Here is a 9853-nt window from a genome sequence, read left to right on the forward strand (position 1 = left end):
CACTACCCAGCAAAAAAAAATTGTTTAACCATAGCTGAACAGATCCATATGAAGCAATAACCCACTATTACTACCAAAAAACAAATGTCTAACCATACGTAGACAGATCTATGTGAAGCAACAATCAACTATTAACTCCATGTTTCATGCACACTAATACTGAAATCTCTGCAATCAATATAATTAAGCTCAAAAGCTGAAAATACAATGATTTACAGCCTGAAAACTCACCATCACAGGAACTCTCAAAATTAACTTTATAGAGTAACTGCAACATACAAACAGTGGTATGCCCATCTGGAATTAAACCTAGATTATTAATTCAGCCGAACAGACTGTCTATTCGGTCCATGATAAGGGGAGAGAAGGATTTAATCGATTAATAAATAGAAGAAGCACCATTGTCCTCAAGCCTAGTGGTCAATCTTCTTAATCTGTTGTTCTCTCTGCAATCCTTCTGAAAGCTGGGCCATGTCAATCATGGGATGTCCAGCTGATGATCAGACATGGGACATGCAAAGCTTTCCGAAGGATCGCAGACAGAACAAAAGATTATCGAAGTTGATATTGGCGTTTCTTCGTCTCTTGTGATATATCTTTCTGGTATTGTTTCCTTCTACTTCTTCCTGAAAAATGAAACCCTAACTACTCTAAGAAAATACTTAACTCCGTCAGGACTACTGCGAGTTCTTTCATAAAAAGCTTTGTTACAAACGCTCACGGAACAAACAAATTCAGATGAACTAAATGAAACTATAGCTCAGCAATATTGATTGAATGGCGAAACTATGAGTTTTATGGACATATTTATAAGATCATAGGAACTCAATAAGGGATGAAACTCGTTAATGACCGGGAATTTACATATGAAGAAAAAGGTTGAAGAAAGTCTTATTACTATTGATTGATCGTCTGCCAGGCTGTTTGCTCATTGGATAGTGAAATGCCAGTCCCTAATGTTTGACAATATATGATGGAGAGTCTATTAGTGTTTCTTGTTCCTCTTGACTGCATCCCAATGATAATTACATTTTGAAGTTGTGTACTGTCATCTACTATTATGTTTGCTGTGTTTTTCAAAATTGTCGGCGGGGTTGGAATTTTACTTGAAAAATATGTAAATTACTTTTTAAAAGAAATAAATTAGATATATTTGATTAGGTTAATAAAATTTGATTTCACATTAATAAATTATTTTGTATTATCAGGAAGTTTGATTTCTTTAATAACAAGGTCGCATAGCCAGTGTTTCCTGCGGCTTAGTTTAGTTATTGAACTTTGCAAAGTGTAAACCAGCTCCTATATTTGAACAAGGACTACAAAGTTAGAAAAGGGAATTAAAATATGTTATATAATTTATTGGTAAGATTATTAAAATTAATTTTTCTTTTCATTTTAGATAATTATATTGAAAATCTTATTGAGCATTTGGAATACTTTTTTTATAGTGGAAATGGATCCAGCACCATCAAGAACCCTAACGCACCTAAAATCCTAAAGCTTGACAGCTATAACTAGAATTTCAAAAAATATTAGCCAAATTTTATCAAAATTTTATGAAAATTTCCATTATTTTCCAAGCAAAATTGTACCCTCCTTAAAATACTCTCTTTAAAATTATTATTAACTATATGCATGAATACATATTATAATTTAGAGTTGAAAATGAGAAGTCATGTAGATAGACTTAAAAAAATATGACAATTGTATAGCCTAGATATAATGGAAGATCATCGTCACTTATGTTGAAAATAAGAAAAGAAATATATAATAAAAATCATCAATAATTTGGGAGCTGATCAAAAAGAATATGGTCGAGCCTGCTTATGCATTCTTATCAGTTACTACTTGGCTACGAAAGTGACCCAGACTTACAAAACCAAACATTGTGATCAAAAAATATCCCATAATTAGAGGTAATTAATACCCTAGCTTTTTTTGCTTCGAGAATAGTAAACAATATCTCCCCTTATGCCCCTAAGTATTTAGTTCCGATGATGTCTCCCCACAAACACTTGCCGAACAAACCACGCCATAGGAATTTTGTTAAGAGAGCCTATCCAAATACTTTTCATATTAAGAATCAGCCAACGTCCAAATTGCTTTCGAATGGTGAATTTTTCTTAGTTTGATAAGGTGGAATTTGAAACATTTTCGAGAGCATGCAGATATGAATTTTGCTATAATACGATAAGGTGGAGTTTGAAACATTTTCGAGAGCCTGCCCATATGAATTTTGCCATAATACGATTGAATTTTTTGAATTGTTTTGGCAAGGAGGAAAAAAAAAATGTTGTTATTAAATTTTAATGATGGATTTAATGTTCATATTTATATGAAAATAAATTATTTTTTTAATCATAGGTGTAAGAAAGATATATTGTTCAATGTAGATTAAATGCTCATATTTACATGAAAGTATTTAGTTCAATGCTCACATTTTCATAAAAATTTTAATGAAAAATTTTAAATTTCAATTAACGAGCCTAAATTCATTTTAATTCTACATTTAACAAGCGGAAGAAGGATCAAATCTCTTTTCACTTTCAAAGAGCTTTGTATATTAAGAAATTTGATCTCTCTACGCACTTGGTAGATCTGGAGTTAAGATGGATCCAGGGTGATTTAATCTCCCCCTTTAAATAGGGTATATTCCACATGAATATCATGTCTCAATACCATGGGCCATTTTTATTTTTACTATTATTTTATTTTTATAAGGTTTTTTTATTTTATTTTATTTTGACCTAGTTAAAATGTTTACATCACATTATATTAATATTTTTTATTTTATTTTCATTTTTATGTAATTTAAATTAGTCGAAATGTTAAATATTACAATATAACATCTCTTCCATACTAGTTAATCTTTTTTATTTTTACGTTTAGTTTTAATTTTGCGCAATTTGACCGAACCAAAATATTGTATCGATAATTATTATTATTAATTTAATTTTTAATTTATTATATTTCAACTGAGTAAAAATATTTTTAAAAAATATAAAATAAAAATAAAATAAAATATTTTGATTTTGAAATGAGTTATGAGAGTTAATATACATGGTTAAAAATCTTGTTATATTGTAAGTTTACAGTAAAAATTAAGTTTTTATGAGCTTATTAATTAAAATTAAATAAAATTATAATATCTTTTTACTTTTAAATTTAATTTAAAAAATATTATAAAATTAAAATAAACTAAAATATTTAAAAATTTATTAACATATTATCTTTTCTACATCTAATCCATACACTCTCCCTAATACTAAATTGTAAAATGCCTCTCCCACACAATCATATCTAACTGCAAGTAAATTACCTGCTGGTTTTTCTTAAAATTTTTCCAAAACTATCAAGTAAATGATATGGTAAACAGATAAGAACAACTCATATCCGTGCTACTAATCAGTATTGAATACTGCACAAGCTTAAATACACATCCTTAGTTGTTGATGATAATAATCTGACTATGCAGATCGCCACCCATACAACATTATGTTATCCGATAGCTGAGCTTTCTAATCCCCGCTTTGTGGAAAATCACCGATAAAATGTACAACGGATTTGATGGGAAGGTAAAACATCTTATCAACCGACCACCCGGTGAAACAAGAGCAGATGCGCAATCAAAAAGTTAGAACATCATATCAATTGACCGCACATAACAAAGTAACGGACCCATGCAAACAATGATGAAGTGTACACACAAATCTGTAGAATAATCATATCGCTTAATCATGTCGTGCATCAAGCGGCCGAAAAACTCTTGCATATGGCGTTTTGTTTCACTGCATTAATTCTTATTATTTAAGAAGTAATTTATATAAACCTTAATTACACAACGCTGTTATTTTACACTTTAATATTAATACAAAAAATTCATATAAATAGAATGAAATACTAATCAATATATTTGAATGTATAATACTAATCAATATATTTGAATGTATAATGATATAATTATGTTTTTTTGTTCTGAAAGTTCTGGAAATTTTAATTATATTTTGAAAAAACTTCGTAGACATATTTGTAAATCCAAGAAAAAGTTATCAAAATCCATAATTTTAGATGTTTGGGAAGTTTTTTATGGTGCTAAATCTATTTTTACCATCAAAAACATGATTCAGACAATGCTTTTACAAAAAAAAAATTGAATTTTTTTTGCCCAGATTCCAGCCACTTTTGGTTGTCCTAGCAATTCCTCCGCCTCCATAAACAACTCCATTCAAATTATATTTAACAATTTAATATTAACACAAAAAGTCATACAAATATAATGAAATATTAATCCATTAATCTTTTTAATATGTATCTAATTAATTGAGATAAAACTATTAATTTTATCAATCTTTAATTAATTAATTAATTATAATCTTTAATAAATATAATTAATTATAATTTTTAATTAATTAATTAAACATAATTAACAATATTTCAGAATAATTAATAATTAATAATAAATTGTAATAGTATTATTAATAACTACAAGTATAGCTTTGATGATGATGATACTAATAATAATAATAACAACAACAACAACAACAACAAGCTTCTTCCTCCTCATAATAATAGGGTCGTTAATCTTTCTAAATTTTCCTTGCCCCCTTTTGTCTTCAGCCTTCTTGAGAAAGGATTAAATTTTGCCCTCACCCTGAAGAAGATCTCAGTGGAAGACATCATGTGCGACGTTGAGTTTGGGATTAAGGGCTTACCTAATAATATTAAGGACACTATTAGGCAAGACTGCGATGTTGTCCTCAAGAAGGCAAAGCCCCTTAGAAGCAATATTAGTAAGGCTGAATTTGATGCCCTCAAATCCTTGAACCACAACCAGGACATCATGGTTCTTAAAGCCGACAAAGGAGGGGCTGTTGTCATCCCTAATAAAGAGGATTATCACCAAAATATGATGGATCATTTGTGTAACAATGGAAGCTATAAAAAGCTTAACAAGAATCCCTTAAAAAAGATCTCCAAAATGGTCGCTCTAGCTATAAAGTCTAGTGGCACTGTGTTTTCTTTTTGCCATAAGATTGTTGAGAGTAGCCCCATCACTCTAAGAATCTATGGGCTTCCAAAGATTCACAAAGAAGGGGCTCCCCTTAGACCCATTGTCAATACCATAGGAGGTTCAACCTACCTTTTTGCTAAATACCTGGCCTTGAATCTTAGACCCCTTGTGGGCTTCACAGAGTCATTCTTTAAAGACTCTTCATCTTTTGTCAATGAGCTTAAGGGCATAAAGTCCGACCCTGATGAAATTCTTGTGAGTTTTGATGTGGTCTCCCTTTACACATGCATTCCTATAAAGGAGGCCATTGAGGTTATCAACCACGTAACCGATCATGATACCGCTCATTTAGTTGAAATTTGTCTCACGTCTACTTTCTTCAGCTTCGAGGGTGAATTCTATGAACAGACCTGTAGTGTTGCCATGGGCGCACCCCTATCCCTAATTGTTGCTAATCTTTTTATGGAAGACTTTGAATCCAAGGCTTTGGCCTCTGTGCGACTCTTGCCCAATCTTTGGAAAAGATTTGTTGATGACAAAGGTTTCATCTGGTCTCATGGCCAAGAGGAGTTAGATCTCTTTTTCCAGCATCTCAACAATCAATCCCCCTCTATTAAGTTCACCATTAAGTAAGAAGTTGATGGTTGTTTTCCTTTCCTGGATGTTCTCATTGCAAAAAATGATGACGGTTCTTTCTTCCACCAAGTGTTTAGGAAGAAAACTCATACTGAGCAGTATCTTCATGACAGCTCCCATCATTTCTCGGCTCAAAATTGAGTGTTCTCAACGCACAAGCAACTCGGGCACTGAGAACCTCTGATGAGAAGAACCTTGAGAAGGAGAAAGCCTATCTCCTTAATGTTTTTGTTAATAATGGTTACAGTAGGCACCAAGGACTGGAAGCTTTCCTTAAAGCCAACCAAGGTCCCAAGGCTAAGAAAGACCCTAAGGATAGGGTCTCAGGGGTTCATCTCCCATTCACCTAGGGGACCACTGATAAAATTGTGAGAATCCTTAGGAGGCATAATGTGCCCTCTTTGTTTAGACCCCTTAACACCATCCGTAACTCTCTTAGATCTGTTAAAGACCCTATTGAACCCAAGGACATGAAAGGTGTCTATGTTATTCCTTGTTCCTATGGGACCCCCTATGTTGGTGAGATTGGGTGCTCTATTAATCAAAGGATTCATGAACACTTGGCCAACATAAAACATGGGAGGACCCGGTCTTCCGCCCTGGCAGAACACACGGAAAAAACTAAGCATCATGTATGCATTGAGGAGGCTCGTGTTATTGCCAAGATTGCCCCTTTTCATCACCGAAAGTTTAGGGAGGCCATAGAAATTGAAAAAATGCCGAGCAATCTCAATAGGGATGATGACTAGAAGATCAACAAATGGTGGATCCCTGCCCTTTCTTCCTAGCCCTACCGCCCACCCACCCTGCTCCCGCTCCTACCCTACCCCCACTCCTGTCGTGCCCCTGCCCCCTGCGTTGTTCCTTTATTATGATCTTCTCTCGCCTTCTAGACCTTGTGTTGTCCTTTATCCCTTCTCTCCTCTTTGATTTTATTAATTATTTACCTTTTTTTGTTCTCATATTATAATAAGATATTTATTTATAGAGGTAATAAGAATCTTTTGAAGCCTTTGTTAATTAGCATTACTAATATAATATTTTTACATTAATAAAGGAATTTTAAAGAATGATGCCTATCATCCCATTTAAACTTATTCATTCTTGAATTAAACAAATTAGAAACAACCATCTTATTTGTCAGCAGTTCCTTAATAACCTTAAAATAATTTTTAATTAAGAAATTGCCCCTTTTCAATTCTATTAGGCACTTCATTTAAGTATTAAGTCAACTTTCTAACTAACTTAGTAGGTTAACCTTTAATTAAGTCAACTTTCTAACTAACTTAGTAGGCTAACCTTTAATTAAAAAATTTCAAATTTTCTTAGTATTTCCTTTAATATCAATAATATTAATTTGTATTTATAATAAATCTATTATTTTATACTCATTACTTATATAAAGTTAAATTAAGACTTAGTTATTTATTAGTATAGTGTAATAATTAATATTATAGATTTCACCTTATTGAAGAAATTTAGAGAATAAGGTTCCCATTATAACTTTAATTTAAATGAATAAGAACTAATATCTTTAAAAGAATTTTACTCTAACTAACTAAATATTGAGTTTTTAATAAACAATTTTAATTTAATTAATAATATTAGTTTGTATTCTTCTTTATAGCTTTAATAATAAATCTATTGTTAGTTTATTCTTATTAAATATAAACAGTTAAATTTAGTCAAATATAATAATAAATTTAACAAAACTAACTTTTAAATTAATTGAATTTTCCTTATCCTTATCCTTCCCTTGGTCCAGTATAGTTTATTGGTAAGTATAGTCGTTTCCTGGTCAAATATTGTTGTTGGATGATCTTCTCTCTATTTATACTACTGCTATGTTCTGGTTCTTCTCTCTCTCTATTTATACTACTGCCATGTTCTAGTTCTTCAACTTGTCTTGACTATGAACCACACTTGTTGATTCCAAAAGCCTCGACCAATGATTTATGATGTGATTTTTACGAAAAACTCTTTTCAATACTAATATGGATCACATAAGCCTCAATTCAACAAATAAATTAAATTTTAATCATAATTAATAATCTTTAATTGCATCGTGCAACAACTGTTTGCTAATGACAGTTAGGAACAGGACGGTAATCGGCCAGCATTATCGAGTTACCAAATGAAACGATTCCAACCCCATTAACACGTGATGAAATAATAATATTTTAATTAAATATATTATTTTTTTAATTTGAATTTGATTTTTTTTTTAATATTTTTCGCATCATTATGTATAAAAAATAAAAATTCCTAAAGTTCAATATAGAGTAATAAATTTATAAAATAATTATATCAATTATTATAGAGTTAATAATAGTTTTTTATATAATTTAATATAATATAAATGTATATTGACAAATAATTAAAACAATATTTTGTAGGGAAAGTAGTAATTTTATTTAAAAAACAAAATTATATTGAGCATTTGATTATACTAGTCAATGATTAGTGCTAAAAAAGACAACCATCAAAAAATAAAAAACTATAAAAAATAGATTGGGAATAAGGGAAAGACAACTATCAAAAAATAAAAATTATAAAAAAATATATTGGGAATAAGGGAAATAAGAGAAAATATTTAGTTACATTTTTCTTCCATTCTTCTTTTCCATTTTCTGCCAGCCTTTTTGATTTGGAGTAGCAGTTACAATTTCTAATTGATTCTTTTGTGCTTCCATCGTGGTTTCTTATCTAACTCTAAAATTTCAAATACATGGGATTGTTTGAAACCTCCCATCTCCTTTTTAGTGGGAATTTTCTCCTTCTGCAATATTAAGATTGAAGCTCATGTTGCTTCAAGACCTTTCGGGCTTAGTACCATTATTCCTTCTTGTTCACCTCCTCCATATGTTAATATTTCATGTGGATTATGATTTACTACATCAATGGGATTACCCATTTCCTCATAATCCTCTTCTTTTGAAAGGCGTTTCTCTGGAAATTGCCATCGCTTGGGCTTTTTGGCTTCTTTCTCTTTCCCTTTTGGATATTTCTTTGCTCAATGGCACTTATTTTGTAAGTGTTGTTTATAGGCAGATATGACATTTAAATGGTGTATTTTCAAAATATAAAAAATTTGTCCAACCTTGGCTCTTATGTATCAAATGAATGTGATCAAGTAAGCCTTTGCTATGATCCACGGCCACACAAATTCTAGCAAAAGTAAAAATTTCTTCTTCATTTCTCTCTTTAATTATCTTTATGTACTTCCTCAGTATATTTCCAATTCCTTCTAGTAATTTATGATTCCAAATATGTAGATGGAGATTATGCAATCTCACCCACATGGGCATTTTGGAAACCACCATCCACATTTTGGAAACCACCATTGTATTGGCATAGACACTCAAGAACCATGGGGTCACAAAAATACTTGCATTGCCCCAAAACCATGGGCCCCTACCATCGACATTTTGGAAACCACCATTGTATGGACATAGACACTCAGGAACCATGGGGTCACAAAAAAACTTGCATTGCCCCAAAACCATGGGCCCTCTCATAAGGCCAAATCCTTGTCCTTCAATTTTTCAAATTTTACAATGAAAAATCCCTTAAAACGTATATGAATATCAATTTACAATCCAAGTTAAAAAAATCCACCGAAATGGATCCATTGATTTTGGCCAAAAACCATAGAATCTGCATACAACTATTTCGGATTGGAAAACTATATGAAGATCATTAACCTATGAAAGGCTTACTATCATTCCTGGGGACTGATTCATCTATTCCATAATGTAGCGGGCAGGAACGTGAAGGATTTGATCCAATTTATTTTGTGTCTCCTCCTTTCTTTTGTGAACATCTTTAAATGAGACTGATTCCTTTGAAAAGATTGCTCTAGGAAAACATCTTCGCAGCCTCAGATTTATGATAATAGATAAATTTTGATCGATGAAGAATTTTTGCAATCGAAAGGCATCTTGTAAGGCATTCCCTGCATAGATCATACTTTGTAGCTTCATTAAAATTCCCAGTTTATCTTGAACCTTTTGCTTCAAATCATGCACTAAATCCTCAACTTGAACACTTATGGGTGACGATTTCCCATCTTAGGTTTTGACAAAGATTTGGAAAAAAAACCCCTTATCCATATCTATTTGATGCCACTCGCATCCATTTTTTTTTTTAATGTATCTCCCAACTTCCACATTTTGCATTGATCTAAGTAGACTCTTCCAGATCTGT

This window comes from Pinus tabuliformis, chromosome 1_1 (assembly GCF_031772625.1).
Source record: "Pinus tabuliformis cultivar Carrire ecotype Pingquan chromosome 1_1, CPIR1, whole genome shotgun sequence".
Lineage (NCBI taxonomy): Eukaryota > Viridiplantae > Streptophyta > Pinopsida > Pinales > Pinaceae > Pinus > Pinus tabuliformis.